The sequence below is a fragment of the Sturnus vulgaris genome, chromosome 8 (assembly GCF_052056855.1).
Source record: "Sturnus vulgaris isolate bStuVul1 chromosome 8, bStuVul1.hap1, whole genome shotgun sequence".
Classification (NCBI taxonomy): Eukaryota; Metazoa; Chordata; class Aves; order Passeriformes; family Sturnidae; genus Sturnus; species Sturnus vulgaris.
This window is the reverse complement of record NC_142250.1, coordinates 10,385,521-10,405,479: the sequence shown is the minus strand read 5'-3', so window position 1 is coordinate 10,405,479 and position 19,959 is coordinate 10,385,521. Positions and strand designations below refer to the sequence as shown.

The following is a 19,959-nucleotide window of genomic DNA, read 5'->3' as shown; positions in this document are numbered from 1 at the left end:
AAGAGCAGGAGGAGTGCTCCCATGTTCCAGCTCCTACAACAGACTGCTGGCCTTGTCACTGTCCAGGCTTGCTGGGATCATGACGTGGTCTTCAACGCCTTCCTATAATCTCATGGTTAGTTTTTCTGTTATTCCTTTAATCACTAACATATTTTACCTCCAAAGAAGGACATATTTAATTAGAAAATGAAATTAAATTACTCAATCTCCCCTTCTTGCTTTAATTTTATCAACACCTTGACTTCACTTGGAGCTATTCCCCAGTCAGAGCAAGAGGGAAGCACAGACCCTCAATCTGAATGCAAGCTCATCTTACTTGGTCTTTCTAATTTAATTTTTATTTTTGTAATTCTCACATTTCCTCAGGCTATTTAAGATGACGGCAGCCTCTTGCCTATTTTCAGAAGCAGTAAACTCAAGGAATAAGAAATAACATCCATAATACTTGTCCAGTGGGTTAACTTGACCTAATACTTCAAGACACCTATTATTCCACATTTACTGGACTTCCTCTGTCTCTTTCAACACTGTTCACTTGCTATCTCTTTTCTTGATAAGGAAGTCAACACAATAACCCTAACAGCAGTTTTCCTTTCACCCCTGAGATGTGTGTCCTTATAGATGCCATGCAGTGATCCTCTTGATTCATAAGTGTTCCCTGAGTAAATGCTATTGAATCTGGCAGCTACCAGATTCAATATTCCCCTGCCATATGCATTTTCTATACAGATCATGGCCCTTTGCCCACCTCTTGCTGAGAATGAATATGTGGGAGCTCCATGACATCTCTCTTGGTGTCTATTATGTTCTTTTTCCTGTAGCCCATGAAAGGCCACAACAACCACACAGCTGATAAAGGACAGAGAGAAAATGTGTTACAGAATAAAGTGACAATGCAACAAATGCAACTCGTGGGAGAGAAAGAATGAGTTATTGTTGGAAGGCAAGAGCTTTGTTGGATGCCTGAGGTCAGGCTGCATGGTCAGAAAGGTGATTTCTGGCTTTCTATCCCATGCCAGAGACCCTGCAGAGGAAAGGAGAGAACAGAGGAACCTCATTGTGTCTGGTTTCAGCATATCAGCACCCCGGTGTGACAAACTGCACTTCAGGGCTACAGGAGCCTACCCACTCTAAATGCACAATTCTGTGAGTCCCATCAGAAGAAAAATCAGAGACAGAATGCATATATATCTCCTGAATGACTGAACAGAAAATAAATCAGAAAGCCAAATGGTTCTACCTGAGTTCAGCATGCCCAAAACGAATTTGCTTGTATTAGTATTTTCATTCAAATAAGCCTCCTCTCAAGAAATAAAGCACAGTGCTAGGAAAAATCATTGGTCCTGCAGCTTTGATCAGGCAATGAATGAGACATGACAGCGCTCTTGTAGATGTTCAGACAGCCTGAGCTTGCCTCAGTCATCTTTTCCTGCGGTGGCAACATCCTGTGTGATGTAGTTTTGTGTAATTTCTGACATTGTCATTTCAGATGTTGTAAAATCCTGGAAGTGAGAGAAGGGACCAGGGTAAGAGGGGAGAAAATAGAACATAAAATAGCATCTGACAACACATATCCTGTCCCTTGTGTGATTGCAAGGTTTGCATGACTTGTCAGGATAGCCACCAATCTGATCAAAATGTGCCTACAGCTGGCGTGGCAAACGTGCTAAGCCTTGGAAACCTCTTGATGTCATAACTTAAATAGCAGAGGGGTCAGTTGATTTAGATTTTCCTTTCATGTAGCAACCTTCCCCCTTTCTGATCGAAACACCTAGGTCTGAGATGAATGCATTTCTGCTAATCAGTGATAGCAAACTGGACAAGAAAAAGGCAGGTTTAGCACAATTAGCAGCATTTACACAGGCTACTTTTCCACAGGTTTCTCAAGAGCTGATACTCTGGACTCTCCCAGCAGGATTGAACTGATATTCCACTTCCCCCTATTAGGTGGGAAATTATTTGGGCACATATTTTTGTGTATGTTGACAGTAAAAGAGTTTCTGAGGTCTGTCCCACTGTCAGGCTGATCATACAGAAGTTGTCAGGCAGATGAATGGACCTCTAGTGTAACTAGAGATGGCAGATTTCTTTAGCAAATCATCATAAAACCAGTTAACAATGGATATAAAGGTTTTTTTCTAAATTATATATGTCACACAAACACTTGGAGCTAACCTATTGTCATGACTTTCATTTACAGTTTCTCTGCCACTATGACACTCATGCACATTTTAATGCAAATTCTTCCCATTATTAGCTTGATTCCTCAACATTTGGTGGCCTCTGCTTCTGCCTAATTAGATGGTCAAAAAATATTCCAATTATTCTCTGTTTAATCAACCAAACCATTTTCATTAGAAAATGATACCCTTCAAGTAGTTTCAACAAACCTGAAATGGGATTTTTTTAATGGGAATCTGTATGGTTATTGACAAAATTCCATCTCTCTTCCTGTCCTCCCTCATCTGGCTTCAGGTCCTGGATCCCAGAGCAGTTCAATGTTGAGATATGGAGAGGAGCATTTTTATGACACAAATTCAGGAGGATACTGCAGAACCAAGAAAGAGATTCTAGATATTCCCTGGTATCCAAACTGCTAACGAGGAGCCAATTTGGATGCTCCCATGAGGAGTTTTCACTGTTTTTATCAGTAAAATCGGTTCTCAGTTATGGTGACCTATAGTGGGACCCACAGCTTGTCTGTGGGCTAGAGAGGGTTAATAAATGAGGATTGTTTTGAGAAGTATTTTCTGACCAAGGCTGTTGGCATGGAGACTAAGAAGAGAGAAAGGAAAAAAGAAGGTAACTAGAGAAAAAAACTCCACAGCTGTGGAAAGTATTTTTAGAAAGTTCCTGGGAAGAATAGGGGTGGAGAACTTTCCACCAATGACTGCTATGTTGACTAATTGTGACCAATAAGAAATTGTAAATTATATTGAGGGTATAAAAGGTGATGCATTATTGTAATAAATGGGATATTAGCCTCCTGAAATATATTGTGCCTTTTGTGTGTCGTGCCTGCCCTATAGCGACAGTGACCCTGCAATAGACTCTCACATATGCATTGCATTTCTAAATTTGAGATTATATGGACTTGCCAGGGCAAATGTTTAAAGTAGCCAAATGGGTTCTGAGCTGTGGAAAAGAGACTCTTGATTTAGGTAGCCTTCAGTTTTGGGTTCCCATTTCTCAGAAGGTACCTGTTTTCAGGTGTCAAGGTTTCAGATTCTTTGTAGATGGTTTTGAGGTCCTCAAAGTATTGACCAGCTGCATTGTGAAAGACAAAGCTCTCAGGAATCTCCAGGGCTCAGAAGTCCAAAGTGGAAGTAACCAGAAATCTACTGCCACTTTGTGATGGCAGCTGGTTCTGCTTTGTGGCTCCAGCAGTAAGAGAAATTAAAGGGGCTCACTGCACCCTGGGCAGCTAAGAAAAACAAATATAAATTCTCATCACCCTTAGATAAAAAAAAATTAGATCATTCTGTTCTGTTTTGGATTTTTTTTCTTTTTTGTGTTGCTTTCCTAAGAAAGGGGAGAGTAGCTTATGGGAAAAATCGAACTGATTTTAGTAAGCAGATATTCTGGTGTTTGATGTATGAATTAAGAGGTAACAGTGGTTACTAAAGAAAAAAAGCACTACAGAAATAAGGAATTACTTACTATGCATACCACAGACAGAATAAAAACAAAGAGTCACATTATGATCTCATAAGAGCTAATAAAATTTTTGTTCTCTTGCTTTTAGACTAATTGTACCTGAATTGCTTTATTACAAGACCATAATTTGGTCAATTTTTAAAAGCATTTCTATTTTTTTCCAAGAGGATTTTGGGTGCAAAACTGAAAAAGAATTCCAGGTAAAAGGCTCGTCTGCCAGCAGTGGAAAAAAAAAAAGTCTAGCCTTGCATTGAATGTGTTACACTGGTAAATGTAAATAGCGACAATCCATTAACAAGACTATTTATAAAGCATGAGACCATAGTACTAAAAAGTGATTGTAGTTCAAAGTCTTTTTATTCTTTAGTTTATTAGCTTTTGAATTATTAGAATTGGTTTACAAGCTCTTTCCTTTAGAAAGCTGAAAATTTCCTTGGAAAAATAAACCAAACCAAACCCCAAAAACTCCAAAAACCCCCAAAACAAATAAAAAATAGAAACAAGCAAAACAAAACAAGAACACAATACAAACAATGCTATTGGCATGGCAACAATAACCCAAGGAAAAAAAAAAAAGAAAAGCCAAACTGGGGTTCTGGATGAATTCTGAACTTACAAAGAATTAGCCGGTATGGAAAACTTACAAAAAAGTTTTGCAATCTGCCATCATTACACCCTTACACTGTCTCATAATACAGAGAAAAGAATAAATTATGCTCTGAATTTTATTTCAATAGCAATAAACTAGGAAGTAGTATTTAATAATGATTCCTGCCTGTCAGTTCTGTGTTTGTCCAAAACTACATCACTTTCTTAAATATTTTTATGTTGTTATAGTTCTTGTTTACAGCTTAGTATAATAATTTCTACAGTACTGTGAAAGGTATCAAGGGAAAATTTTACATGTGTTGTTGAACGGTACTGAATTTCTCCACAGTGCCAGAAGTACAAATAAATCCTAGTTTAGTGATGCTCAGTGATTAGGTGATCATTACAGATCTCAGAGAGACTGACAGCATAAATACATTCTAGTGTCTTTAAACTTTTCTTTTGAGTTTATTGTATTTTATATATGATAAAGAAGTAATTTTAAATAAGATTCAGCTGTTCGACAGCTCTGTTTGTTAGTATTTATCTAGTAGGGAATGGAAAAGAATGAAATATGGTTTAATTAGAACCGCCAAACATGTATCAAATTAAACTTGGCAGGAAGGATAAAGTTAACAAATCTTAGCTTTTTGTCTCTCTATATGACTAACACTCGTATACCACAGTTATTTGACCTGCTAAGAGATGCATAAAACCACACAGCCAGGCCTCCTTTATTGCAGATTATTGTCTTGGACACCATGGGAAGAAAGACATAACAGCAGCAATGTGGTTTAATTAGACCAGAACTTGATTAACTCTGAACACTGGGGATGTCTCTCAGAACTCACAGACGCAGTGCAGTCCCAGCCCTCCGGGAGAGGCTGCCCTGTGCTGTGTCCTGTGCTCTGTGTCCTGTGTCCTGTGCCATGTTCCCTGTGCTCTGTGCCCTGAGCCCTGTGCCCTGAGCCCTGTGTCCTGTGCTCTGTGCTCTGTGCTCTGTGTCCTGTGCCCTGTGCTCTGTGCTCTGTGTCCTGTGTCCTGTGCCCTGAACTCTGTGCCCTGAGCCCTGTGCTCTGTGCCCTGTGTCCTGTGCCCTGTGCCCTGTGCCCTGTGCCCTGAGCCCTGTGTTCTGTGCCCTGAGCCCTGAGCTCTGTGCCCTGTGTCCTGTGCTCTGTGCTCTGTGTCCTGTGCCCTGTGCCATGTTCCCTGTGCCCTGTGTCCTGTGCTCTGTGTCCTGTGTCCTGTGCCCTGAGCCCTGTGCTCTGTGTCCTGTGCCCTGAGCCCTGTGCCCTGAGCCCTGTCCCCTGTGCCCTGTGTCCTGTGTCCTGTGTCCTGTGTCCTGTGTCCTGTGTCCTGTGCCCTGCTGGCCCTGCTGGCCCTGACCTAGCCCAGTGGATGGCAGGGGACTGTCCCTGATCCTGCCACCCTCCCAGCTGCTCCATTGCAGCACGCCTATGCAATACTGGTTCAAAGCCTTGCTGGGCAGGAAATCCAGGTCTCCATGGACAGCTGCCTTGCAAGGATAAATAGCCAGCTGCAGCCACATGCCCGTGACCTGATCCAGACTCACCCTGTGACATGGTGGTTGGAAACAAACACAGCGAGTAATCCTGTTATAAGACCACGACAAACTGTCCTCATAGATTAGACTAGTGACATCATTTTCAGATATATTGAAAGCAATATCATCTTGTTGAAGATACAAATGTGTCGGGATTTTTGTTTTTGCTTGTTTGTTCATTTGTTTAGTTTTTGTTTGGTTTTTGTTAGAAAATGTAACATCCTACTCTCTTCTAAAATCAGGTCAGATACGAGGATGTTTCTCAATGAAGGGAGCAAGGGCAGTGATGAGGGAATGTTTGCATCTCATCTAAACATCCCATTTTGCTTTTCCTTCTAATGTTCCCTCTTGCCCTCCCTGTTACAAATATTTCATTTTTATCCCATTTTAAATTATATTTGAAGTGGTTTGTTTCGCAGTGCGAAAGTGTAATGTTTTGTCTTGCAGGAATGTTACCTTTTTTCTCTACGAAATTCTGAGTAAATCAACCTGCAGTCATGACATGTTTCATGTGGTCAGAAGACATTTTCCATCAAAATACCTTGAACACTAATATTCAGTATGTTCAAATAATCCTTTTATTTAACTGTTCCAACCTGGCTATAAAAGACTTGCATTGGGATTTGTGTCTCATACAGTCCCACATTGGCATGGTAACAAGAGCAAATGTAATAATGGTCACCCTCCTGTGGTCACAGTGCTCTGCCAAAGCCATGGTTTTGAAATGACCATATGCATTCCAAATCAGCAGGTTTGTAAAACACATTAGAATAACTGGTATGGGGTTTCAGACTGTGCTCGGCTGCCTTGGTAAGTAAAAGGAACATGAGCTCTGTGAAATAAAATCCTGCTCTGATGTGCTTCATTCAGAAAGTTCACTTTGCTCCTCTCTGTCCCCCTGTGCCCACACAGACATTCACCTCTGCACCTCACACTCCTCCCCTCGTGGCATTGCCTCCGATGAGGTCCGAAAAGGACATTTACCCACCGTCAGGGGTGTTCACTACATCGGAAAGGGCCCCTGCATTCACCGTGGGGCTGACTGCTCTTGGCAGACAGCATCAACCCACAAACAGTGCAGTAACATCCCTGATGCAGACAGGTTATACTTGGTGTATTGAGTGCCATCTGAACACATCACACCAGTATTCAGCCGTAAGCCCTGATTAATTAGGTTTTATTTTCTTAGAAGAGTCTTTCATTCCCTTGCACTCTCTCTTTCACACTTTCATTCTATGTGTAGATTTTCCTTCACATTAATTTTTGTGGCATTTAAAAGAAGCTGCAGAATCCTACAGAAAATGCTCTATGCAATTACTGAACCCCAAAAGGGTTGCCTTTCCCACTTATTTTTCTTCAGGGCAAGAAAGATGTACTGAGAATACTGCATATAATTTAGCCTGAGCCAAATACAGCATGTACTATGATGTGAGCATTGATTTGTTTTTCTTTGCCCATCTATTACCTCAATGAACACATCTGGAGAAGGTACAAGACTAAAATCAAGCTGATAAAATCATCTTTGAATTAAGCTGAGAGAGAATTCACAGCACTGTCACCTAGGCTCATATAAGAAACTGAGTTATTGTGCTCACCTTCTCTACTAAAACAATGTACTCAAAAGGTCTGGCTTCTTATAAGTCATTTAATAAATACAGACAATAAAGCAGACAATAAAAAAATACCAACAATGCAACTATCTGCATTATCTACACTTCAGCTGGATTCTGGAGGGCAACAAGAATAGATAAGCTGAGAGACATCTTACATCAAAGGAAGTAAAAGCAGCACCTTATAATGAATGTGTATTTTACAGCTACTTTCTGATCTTCTTCAGAGGGTGTTACTGCTTGAATTCACAGAGTAAGGAAAAATCCAGATTTTACAACCTACCTTGTGATGGGAGTGTGATTGCTTTTATAGTCCATATCTGCCTCCTATTACCTGTCAGCTACATCACTGCAGTTTTGTGCACTCCATTCAGAACACCTACCAAAATAACCTACAAATGACTTCACTTTTTGAGGAGGAATGAAAAAAACCTTCCACATAGCTGTAGTAGGGTTGTCGCTAAAGCCATTAAGACATTGGGTTGTTATGCTGTATCTCTGCTGGATACAATTTGAAACACCGATTTTCCAGCCTGGTGCTTTATTTCATATATACGTTCACATGCACACAGTTAAATTCAGGCTTAATGCAATTTGACTAGAAAATCCACTTAAATTGTCCACAGAATAAAAGATTATTTCAGAACAAGGTGTCTAGACAGCACTTCTATTTAATTTTCAGAGAGATTATTCTAAGTCCACTTCCAGCACTGATCCAGGGGATTTCCCCCACGAGCTTTTGCTGCTTTAAAGGCAGTGTCTACACTGCGGTATTATTCTGATTCTTGATGGCAGAGCCCAGCATTGTCTCACTGATCTGAGCCCTGCCATGTCCTGCTGGAGGTTATTCCAGCTTGGAAGCAGGTGGGTGACACAGGAGCAAGGAGAAGCTTTGTGCCTCTCAGTGCAGTCACCACAGCCCCATCACTGGCCAGCTGTGGGGTGACCAGCAGAGAGGGGAAACAGCACCTTAATCACTGAGTGTTCTTGGTGACAAACACCTCCATAGCTTTTAATGCACAAGGAGGTCCCACACGTGTCCCTTTCATGGAAATAACTTGGATGAGAAACAGTTCAGCACTGGTGTTGTAAGTGGTCACAGCCACAGCTGGCAGTTCCTGCCTGCCAGGGGACAGGCACTAGAAAGCTACCAGGCTCTGATTTTGTGCTCCCAGTGAGTAAGGAAACTGATAAACAGAGGACTGTTCTACCCACTGTCACTATCCCAGGGTCTTTGTTACCCCAAGCATGATGTACATGTCTCCTTGGAAACCAGTGCCGGGTCCTGTGCACATAATCCTCTCCACACTGCACTGGCAGAACCAGGGCCCAGGTACCTGCATACAGGACAAATCAAAGATTTTACTCTTGCAGGGCACTTCTAGTAAATGAATTCAAGCAGGAGAAGTCATTAACATATACACACAAGTGCATTTTCTAAACGAAACTTAGAAATACAGAAGTCAGTGACCTAGGAAAGTTTTCTTCAATTTATGAATCTGTCAAGACACATCACAGAGGAATTGTGAGTATTGTTTTAGTGTTCATTTGAGGGCACTATAATTACAGTACCAAACCATCTGCTCTTGGAGAATGCCTAATTACTCTGTGTCAGAATGAGATTAAGCTTGAATTTCCTTCCATCTAGTTCTAACCCTAGTATGAATTGATTATCCAGATCATTAAAGAGAAGCATTAGCCAATCTTATAAAAAATAGCTTTCCTCATTTGTACTCCTTGAAATGAGTTGCTTTTCATAGGAATTATCATGGAGTCATCTCTGCTAAATCACAAATTCCTCTGTGCTTGGTTTCTTACCAAACATCTCCTGTGGGCAGTGAGCCTGGCCCAGGAACCAGCAGCACTGCCGGCATTCCTCTGACTGGATGGGAAAGATTTATTTCACCACTGAAGTGGATGCTTGGGCATTTCTTGATGAAAATTATTACGAAAAGCTAAATTTTAAAAGCAGTCCTGTTCATAAACGTCCAGTTGTCTAAATTTGTTCATGATCAGGCTTTAGACAAAACCTTGTCTTTTGACACGCTCTTCTAACAAACTTCCTGTAGACTCAGAAAGTTTCTTTTAATCTGCCAACAAGAAATCAGTTTTATTGAATCTCCCCACACCCATAGCTGATTACTTGCAATACACTGCAAAATTTCATGCTGAAATGGACAACTACAACACACAAATTACAGAGAGGAAAATAAGAAATTAAATTCCATTCCTCTCACCTTCTACCTTTCCCTTTTGCCTCCACTGTCTGCTTTTCTTTCTTCTTTCTTTCTACTTCCTTTCTTCTTCTTTCTACATTTAATTTCTTCTTCCAACATGACAATAAACAGCTGTTTATCTATTTAAGAAACCTTAAGAAAGGTTTGATTGTTTTAAAAAATATCTCTGGAAAAGTTTCTCCTTGCTGGAATGGGGACGTGAGTACCAGAGAATGCAATAATTTCTCGTCTCTCAGGCAAATTGGAATCATGACCTGACAAACTCTTCATGCTGCTTTCAGTGTTGAGGGTACTTAGGGTGGCAAATTCAGCCAGTCTTCAGCAGTCTTAATCTTTAAAGAAAGCATGTAACAAGTATGCATTTTATATATGTAATATAACATTGCATAAAAGCAAAGGTTAGAGAGGTAAAATACAATAATTTGAGAGATTTTTCTTCTCAAGGCTGTATGGTCTCTCATAAATCTGTACATACTAATAAGACTCATATATCACTTCCAGTGCAATGTACAGGACAGAATTAACTGTAATTCTTGCTTTTTCTTTTAAAAGAGAACCATTCTTTTAAAAGATGCCAGATTCACAGCAGTAGCTGGTGATGACCTCTGGTTATCCACACCTAAGAATTTACATAGCATGTAGTTTTTCATTATAACATGTTTTTCATCATAACATTTCATTAAAATCCTTTAGCTTTGACCTGTAAGAAACAGCTCGGAAGGTGAAAAAGTTTTATCTCCACATCTGTTCTTTGCAAAAGTGACCTAGCAGGAAGGTGCAGCAAGGATGTCAACTGTGGGAGGAACACAGCTCCAAGGAAAGGGATTATTTTTGATATGCAACACCCATGAGCTCGATTAGCCTATCAAGGCATTTCAAAATCTTTATGAAAGTGTTTGCCCTCAAAATCACCTTGAAATATCATGGCCATCACTACATCCACATTAGGTGCTTAAAACTTTCTTATTCTAAATTACTGGCTCTGGCAGCTATAAACATGTAACTTTTCTCTTTTGTTTGCTTCAGCTGCCACTGAGATGAATTTACAGGCCTAATAAAATGGCAAAATATATTTGCAATGTAAAACCATCACATATGTTTATTTCATCAAACTATTTTTTTCTAAAATAAACCTTTCTAACTAATTAAAATATTCTGATATATAACATTCACATTGTGGTATAGGACGTATTTTTATTTTATATACCAAGCAAGAGACATTTGAAATAAACACAAATATTTTTCATAGATTCTTCTATGGATTATTCCATATTAAATCAATAATGTGCTGCTCCCCAGAGTTTTAGGAAAATGTGTCTTAGTTTTGCTACTGTCCTTACTCACAAAATTCTGTATAAATTAGTGTGTTCACACAATTATACTTTCCTCTTAAAGAAAACATCAAAATAATGGTGTTTTTTTCTCTCACTCCAGCAACTTCCATCCCTGCTGTTAAATGGAAGACAGGGTTATGCTTCCTACAAGAAACAAGATGAGCTATTAGCCAGAAGTGGTAGGACCAGCCTTTGCATCTGCTGAGGGAACATGCACATACACTGAAAAGTGACATTCCTGTCTGCCTTGCACAACGACCGCTAACAGCTTTATCCAATTAACCTTTGCTTTATCTGGCTTTGTGCTGGTTGTACATATGCAGCTTACACATTTCCAGAGCACTGATAATGATAATGGCATTCCCAGGGAACGAGACAGGCTTGTACAGCGGTGCACCGAGACACCTGGCAGCACAGGGTGGCAGCAATACAGCACACGGCTCACGGGGAGGGCAGGGGCTCTCCTTGGATGGCCAGGCTTCACTCCAACACGTGGTGGATGCAAATGTCAGCGGGAGCACTGCCTGTTTCCAGGAAAGGAGAACACCGGCTGCAGCCCCCGTCTCTTTACACTGACTCAGGGATGGCTGTGCTGCCTGCACCGATCCCGTGGTTGTGTCCCTGGGATGCTCCCTGCCTGACCTGTGCGCTCTGGTGACCAAAAAGAAGGCATAAAAGACATTTACATATTCCCATCCCCACTGCCACAAATGCAGGCTGAGGGGAGAGTCTGTGAGCGTCTCCTCAGAATCAGAACGTTCGTGCCATGCACTGGCAAAGTCAGCAGTGTGTGGAAATGTTCAGTGAATTTATGAGCTGTAAATGGAATTGAATCAATGTGAAATTCCTCTATGACATTTGCCTATTCGCTATGTTGAACTGTTTAGTCATTTTATAATATATCTGTGCTATACATAAAGGCTGTACATGAAGTACATCAGAAACATGCACCAGCCCATAGACTGTTTTGCAGTCCAAGTGGCTTCTGACATCATAGGGCTACTAGGTTAAAATAACGTGGCTGTTCTGAACTTTCAGACAGCAGCAATATCTATTTTTCTTTCTCTTCTCATTGCATTAAGGCTCTGAGGTGACACTGTGGAATCACCGTGGCAGCCTGGGAATAACGATGCACGAGGTAGAGAAACCAATGCCCCACGCTGACAGCAAGGGAAAGTACAGGCACAGAGCTGGGCTGCACTGCCAGGCAGAACCCTGCCAGTCTGAGTGCTCTGGGACACTCAGACACACAGCTGTGTCCCAGAGCACTGGAAAGCCTGGGCAGCATGAGAAAAATAAACACCAGCTAACAGAGATTAGGTACTGGGTTTATGATTTTGATTGTGAGTGATTATTATTCACACCAGTATGGAGGTGATCACCACAGTAAACTGGGAAGATTTTTTAGTTCAGTAGATGAGAACAGCACAGTTCTATTTATTCAACCAATTTGGTTAGATTAACTACTGTAAGTCCGAAATAAGAATTCAAAATAACCTTTTATAATACCATGAGCTAAAAGGAGAAATTTGCTCAGAATTGCCTCTCTACCTGACCCAGCAGATCCCCATATCATCCCTTCTAGGGACAATGTCTCTCTGTTTTTTTCCTCATTCTTTTTATGCTGAGGATGTTCTCTGTCTCTCAGGCCTTGTTTCTCTCACCTCTGTAGGTGCTTAGTGTCAACTTCAGTTCTCTGAATCCCTCCCTAGACCTTCACAGTACAAATCTTTTGCTTTTGTCTAGATAAAGCCTCTGGAGCTTTCCTCAGAGGCAAGGAGAAGCTGTAGCATGACACAGTTCTACTGTTAAACACAATTCAAAAACCATACAAAGGAAAAAGAACTCAAGAACACGAAGGAAACAAATGTACTTCTGCTGCTTGCTTTGTCGTCGTGTCAAAGCAGGTCCTGGATTCTGGTCAGAGCCTGACTGACTTTTTGCACAGCAATTTATTTTAAATTGAGCCTCGTGAGCTAATTCTGTGCATTTATGGATGCACACAGCCATCACAATGTGCCTGAGCAGCACAGAGTGGGTGGGAAGGTTTGCTGGGAGACATCCACGACATGGGAGGCATCCCAAGCAGGCCAGAAAAGCACAGCTGATGTCTACCCTGTCATGGGAACATCCATCTCCTCTTCAATGAATTCATAGTGGGCACCAAACCCTCAGTCACAAGGCTGTGTATCTGGAACACCCAACAAATTCAGACTGAATGCAAACTCCTGTTTGAAAACGGTCAGGTTGGAGTAATGAATGGAGTCTCCAGGCTGCAAACTGAGGCCATGCTAACACCAAAAGATGATGTCAAATGGAAGGAAGGCTCCTGAGAGTGCTGGTGGCTTTTGTTTGGTTCTCAGAACCCTTCACTTCCTCTGAAAAAAGTTTGAATCAGGAGTCAAAGCACACAGGACATGGCCTTTCCTCAAATAAAAGGATCTCCATATGAATATACCAAATCAGGTTTGGCTGTTGGAATATTTTAAGGTGCTTATTTTATTACTTTTTAAAGTTAACTAATGGTCTGGATGGAACCTATGACAAACAAAAGGTTGTCATTGGAAGAAAATCTCAAAAAGTTCTGAAAGGTACATTTTTTCCATAATTTTTTCAAGATTAATTTTCCCAGGAAATTTAATCGTAATTTACTCTTAGATCTCTTCATAAATCTGATTTATTAGAAAGTCATCCTAAATTCTTTTCAGTGGTTCATCATCTCTCTCCTGAGCAATATAGTGAAACCATTTTAAAGAGAGAGAAAAGCCAGAATTCTTAAGTGGGAGTAGGAGAGAAGTTGGCCAGATGCCCCTTAATTTCTTTTCCTATTCACGTTTGTCTTGCTACATATTGAAAATACTTCTCTGTTATATTTCTTTCTTTTTGATAGAAGGAAATGTTGAGAAAGAGGTAGAAGCCAGGACCCCTCATTACAAAAATGTGCACTTTGAGAATAAAACACTGCAGAGAATTCAGGTTTCTTTTTCCCCCTTTGTAACCACTGCACAGACACCTCCCAACTCCCACATCCTCCTGGGAAATGCTGCTATCACAAACCTTAGCAGATGGCAGAGTCTCATTCCAGCTGACCCCCAACTCAGATTCTGGTGTCCTCATGGGGTCCTTCCTGGCCTTCACTTAGGTAGGCTGATGAAGACTGTAAGAATCTGGGCTCAGATAATGAGCTTTTGAAAGGATTTCATCAGAGTGGAGAAATGAGTGAGTGAGATTTGTTAGCTCTTTTCTGCTTCACGTTACCAAGCTATCCTGTCACAGCTTTTTGACCTAAGGAGGAAGCTCTGCAGTCTTCTTTTATTTTCTCCAGTCATTGTATCAATCATGTCTCAGAAGATTAAAATTTAATAAAGATCAGTGCCTAAAAAAGAAAACCCTGAATAATAGAGCAAATAGAGCGAAAGACTGATCTGCCTTTTTTCAGGAATATCATAGAATATGATACAGATTGCTGACCACAAGGCACATTGAAGGAACAGAGGCCACCAACCAGATGTGCCACCCAGTAGGGGTGGCCAACAGGCACAGGGGCAGCAGGGGAAATCATTATAGTGAGCTGAGCTTTGCTGCCCAGCTCTGAGGATTCAAACAAGGACACCCCACTCTTTTCAGCCAGTTGTGCACATCTATGACCCTGCAAGTCTTTGGGCAAGCTGGACAGAATCCATAAAAAACAAATGTTTTCCTCCACTCCCAGCAAGCCAGATGTTCTCAGATGTGTGAGCTTTATGCTGATATCCCAAAGCTGATGACAGCTCTGTACACCAACATAAGAGTCAACATGTGCGAGGTGAAAGGAATCACCCGAAATCTGGAGATAAAAAACTGCATGCCTTGGAAATCAGTGAGACATTTCTATGGGAAGAGCAAAAAACATGGTAATATCTATTTCTCCTGACATATACTTGCTCTTTCCAAATTTTAATTTCTTTTCACCTTTTGCAGTATGTCTCTCTGCTTCAAAGGACACTTTTATGTTCTCACTGGTAGGTAATCAGTTACATCAATAGATCTTCAAGTATTTGCGTGCAAAAGGAAATTCTGTCATGGATTTAATGGACATTTATCCCATTCATCTTTTCCTTAGCCTTCAGGAGCCCCTGGCTCTTGGCACATGAATAAAATCCTAAATCCATGTAACTCACAACCAGCTGTGCAGAGTCTCCTGGGTGGGTGGGGAAGAGGAGGGAAGTCCCTCCAGTCCTCTCTGCAGCCCCCAGGCGTGCTGGAGTGTGGGATTTGATTGCCCTCATTATGGTGTAGCTGCCTCCTATTTCAGCCACAACACCACAAAGGCCTTTGTGAAAGCCTGAGTTTGTTCCTAGGATCTCCTGTGGTGGTAAATCATAGTATGAATACACAATGTGGCAGAAAGTAATAATCTTGAGTAATGTAGCTGATCTTACTGCTCTTTTATTTCATTAAGCATATTCCTGTCAGGCAAGGGATGGGCTTTCAGTTCCTGGGAGCAGATGCTCACATCCTAGAGCTAGACCTGAAAGACTAATCAGGGAGACAGGGGGCATTCTCAGTCTGGACCCAAATGAGGAGAGATGTTGGCATTCCAGGTTCAGAATAATTTCTGCTCCAGAATACATGTATGAAAGACTACTGATGGTTGGTTTATGGTCTGGGATTTTTATTTTTTATCAAGAGTCCCTCACACAGAGGGTCTACTATAAAAGTACAAAGATATATTTAGTGCGTATCCAGATTCTTTTTTTACTTCACCATGTTCAGAGACTTCAGGACATATTGGATAAATTATTAAAGTTTGATCATCCATTCTTTACTTGAAAGACTTCAGATTAAAAACTGTGATTACGGAGAGGTATTAAGGTATAAGTTATTTTATTTCAGAAGTTCAGTCACCTTGTATATTTTATATAGGTATTTATATATATATATTTATATATGTGCATATATATATTGCATATGTATATTTATATCATAAATGTTATATCAGGGAAGAAAATTGACTGAATTTCATAAAGGAAATGGCAAAATACGAATTGAAGATCTTGAAGTACTACTGTACTAATGTAATATGTACATACATTGCAATTTTGTGAATCCTTTGTGGTAATCTAATTCAAATTGAATTCTGAAAATAATATTAGTTTATACAAAACAGGGAGTGGATATAAATTCATCATAGAAGCAGAAAGCTTTATTCAACTAGATGATTAAAGGATTTTTTCTTTAATCTAATTTTTATGTATTACATCCCATTAGTGGGTTCTTAGTGAATAAATCATTTCAAATACGTAATACCAAATAAGTCAGCTTCAGGTTTGACAAGCCATTGACTACACACAGGATAAAAAGTAAGTATTGAGAAGAATGAAAAAATTAGCAAAGCTTAAACTCTTTTATGTATAGCTTAGTTATTACAGCAGTACCAAGAAGGAAAACAATAATTATAGTGGCTAATTCCCCTTAGACTAATACAGTTTAGTGAACTAATTTCTCATGTGTGTGCAATATTGCTCTCTACTGGCTGCTGGCTGGATAGGGAGGTGAAGTTTTAACCCAAGGAAACTTCATGAGGTTTATCAAACCTAACTCTCCCTGTAAGCTGAGAAACTCATTCCTGAGAGGTTTGATCACACAGCAGCAGCCAGCTGACTTTCAAGGCAGTGCTGCATACCCAGCTCCTTTATTGCAAACTCAATGAAAACCTACTGGAATATGGTCTACACCAGGTGGATTTGGTAGTACCTAAGGATTCAAAGGAAAGAGGAAACAAACATCACAGAGCAAGGCAGGGTGACAACAGTGCCCCTCCCTCCTGGTGACCTCCTTTATTCAGCCAGCCTCCTGCAGGGAGGGCAAGGAGACTCCTGAATGATAGCCTGGAGTGGCAGTAAAAAATAAAAAATTTAAAATCTTTGCTAGGATTTTAAAAGACTACCAAATGCAGTATTTGCTACTGATGAGAAGCAGTTTAAGAACCATTCAAAGTCTGACCCTTAAGGCTTACCTAACCTGCCCCAGAGGACTCTCAGAGTTCATCCCTTGATACAACTTCAGATTTCTGCTGAGAAGTGAGGGAAGGGAGTGAAAGGAGCTTGCAAGGTCACAGAAAATTTCATAGCATTTTCTTAGTGACTCCTAGATCATTTTCTTGGTCACTTAGAGCATTTTGATGTCAAAACCAAAATGAACTCTGATAGCAGTGACTCTCAGCCAAGGTTCACACTTCTTTTCTCACTGTTATTTTCATCGGCCAAAAATACCTGTTGCAAAAGCCATTCACGTCCTACTGACTGCATGCTTCAGCAACATACAGCATTCTAAGCTGAGCCTGCAACAAAACTAGGCTTCCTCAACTTAAAACAGTCAAAGAACAGAAATTAAAGATCTTAAAAGGTAGTGGGAGAAAAAACCCAACAACTCTCACTGAACATCTCAGAGGGCCTTGGTCTTGGCTGAGTTGGTGACTGAGGCGACTCCTTTTGCTGTTTGCTATTTTACTGTACAACTCTAAAGCTAGGTCAAGAAGGATATGAGATGGGCTCCTCCTAATGGCAGGTGCCTGAGATGGCCTTTCTGAAAACCCAAAGTTGTGTGTGAAGAAAGAAGGCACAGATGAGATCAAAAGTGAATGTCTTGTCTCGGGAGGCAGAACGAAAATATGGCTGTGGAAGTGGGGAGCCAGTTCAGGAGAGGACACAGAGGGCATCAGACAAACAGATCCTGTCGGCTGTCTCAGGAGCTTGCACCTCACAGCCTTGAAATGATGGGCTGATTTGAAGGATGATGTGGCTACGCCTTATGAGAACTGAGTAAATGGAAAGGCTGGTAGGGATGAAGGTAACCTTACAAGAAAAAAAAAAATAGATCATTACAGGGAAAGAAAGGCAGAAACTTCAGATCTGGAAGTCTACAAGCTGTACCGGATGAATATAAACTTTTTTCACTTCTACTAAGAAGGTCAGGGGACAGTGAAGGAAAATTGAAAAACATGACACATTTTTAATGGTTTTAAAAATAATTTCATTCTGTTCACGTTGTGCAAAGCGAGTTCACTTATCTAAATGTCCATGATGTACTGACTGAAAAAGCTGGCCTAGAAACTACTATTTAAAATTATTTACCTAAATTTCAGACTTTTTTCAAGTGAATCTAGAGAAATTACAAAAAATTCCAAACTTTCCTAAAACACATTTTACTTCTGGGGAATATTGCAATATATTCTGCATTTAGCTTAAAATTGGACTGATTCAGTTAGGGTATCTTCCATCATGCTTGAAATTAATTATGAAAGAGTTCAAGATGTACACTAGCACCCAGAAATCCTGGCACAGTCCCCTCCTTTTTCTTTCTTATCTCAGAAAAACTCCCACCCAATGAACTAATCTCAAAATGCCATTCTAGGAATCTGAGGGTTTGATATCCTTTGCAGCAATTAAATTACAAAAGTTTTGTCGAATAAAGCTCTATCCATTACATATTCTGTTGCACAGGATCCAACACCCCTTCAGCCTGTGTTTTCCCAACCTCTGGCAGGAGTCCTCTGGTACCAAAACTAAACAACTGAGGTTAATATGACAGCATTTGTCTCTGCACTACAAGTCTCTGGTGAGCATAAGTTAAGACTTTTAACATCAATTTTTTCCACACAGGTTTTGCATTTAATTATAGAGTAAGGTCACTGTGTGTTCCAAGAGCAATCACCTTACAGACATGTTATTCTGAAGCCAGCCTTCATTCAGTGTGACACATGCTGGTTATGCACTGGGAAATAGAGCTATAATGAGGCTGGGGAAAAATACACTGGAATCTGAAGTGATGCCAGCTAAGAAAGAGCTTATTTCTACTTTATTATTATTATTATATTTAATAAACAAACTTTTATGCCTTTAGAAGAAAGAAACAAATGAGAGGTTTATAGGATAGATATAAAAGCTTTGCATAAAAATGTGTTTACTGAGTTACAATTACCTTCCTTTTTGTGATAAAATAAAAATAAAAATAGAAAACAAAAAGCAGGCTGAAACAAATGAAGATGCTTACAATTATGATGTGAAGAGGAACAAAACTCTCTTATGGTAGAAGACAAGGGTGTATTTCAGGTAGTGTCTTATGAGCAGCTTTGGTCAGGATCCAGAATTTTGTATAAAGTGCATCACAAGCTCTTCTGGTTCACTGTAGGACCAATTTAGAGATCCATTGAAGGATCTGGCAAAACTTTCTAAAATATTGCTGATGAATAATTTTGGACTTGGACTATTTCTGACATCTTCTCATCAGCCTTCTTAAAATAATTTCTCAGTCATGGCTTTTGAAGCTGAGGCTGCAGAGGTGGTGAGGATCCCCACCCTGTGGGGCAGCTCTGAGCTGAGCTGGTATTTGTTAAGCAAGCTGTGAGTTGGCACTGAGCATTCCTCACTGAACTCTTCATTTCACTTCTGCTGTATCCTGGCAGCCTGTACCATTTTCATCCCTCTTACCCGACAATTACATCCTGACCTGAGATGGGGCTTTGTGGCACAGCAGAGGGTAGAAATCACGAAACTTTCTGAAGCATGTTTGAGCCTTAAGTCCTGTTACAGTGTAGGGCTATTATTTTTTTTGTTTTGTTTTATTTCCCTAAAGTATTATAATTTCTGCAAAAAGTGATCCAAGTTTTCACATGCTGCAACAGGAGCTCTGAAGATTTCAAAGCTGATTGCTATTCTGGATATATTTTCAGGGTCCTTGCTGCTCTGTTTCAAGACAAAACCTGTCACTGAGGAATGCACTGCTCCTTCAGTATAAACAAATAATCAGGGTTTCATTTTTAAGTTTCCAAATTATATAAAAATTCTCTTGAAATAGAGATGACCTCATTGCTGTTTTCAAGGCTTTCACACCTCTCTTACTCACCATGGCCTAATACCAAGCCAATGGTACATTAAGAGCTCTTTAGTATCCACGTCTGTCTTTCCTCATATCTTGTGCCCACCTAG

The 19,959-nt window shown here is 40.3% G+C and overlaps 1 long non-coding RNA gene across 2 annotated transcripts in view; it reads right to left on the bottom strand.

Annotated features, from left to right (window-relative positions):
- LOC148222987 (uncharacterized) overlaps window positions 1-19,959 on the bottom strand; it is a 421,765-nt gene that overhangs the window by 173,761 nt on the left and 228,045 nt on the right. The gene's annotated exons all lie outside the window — the stretch shown is intronic.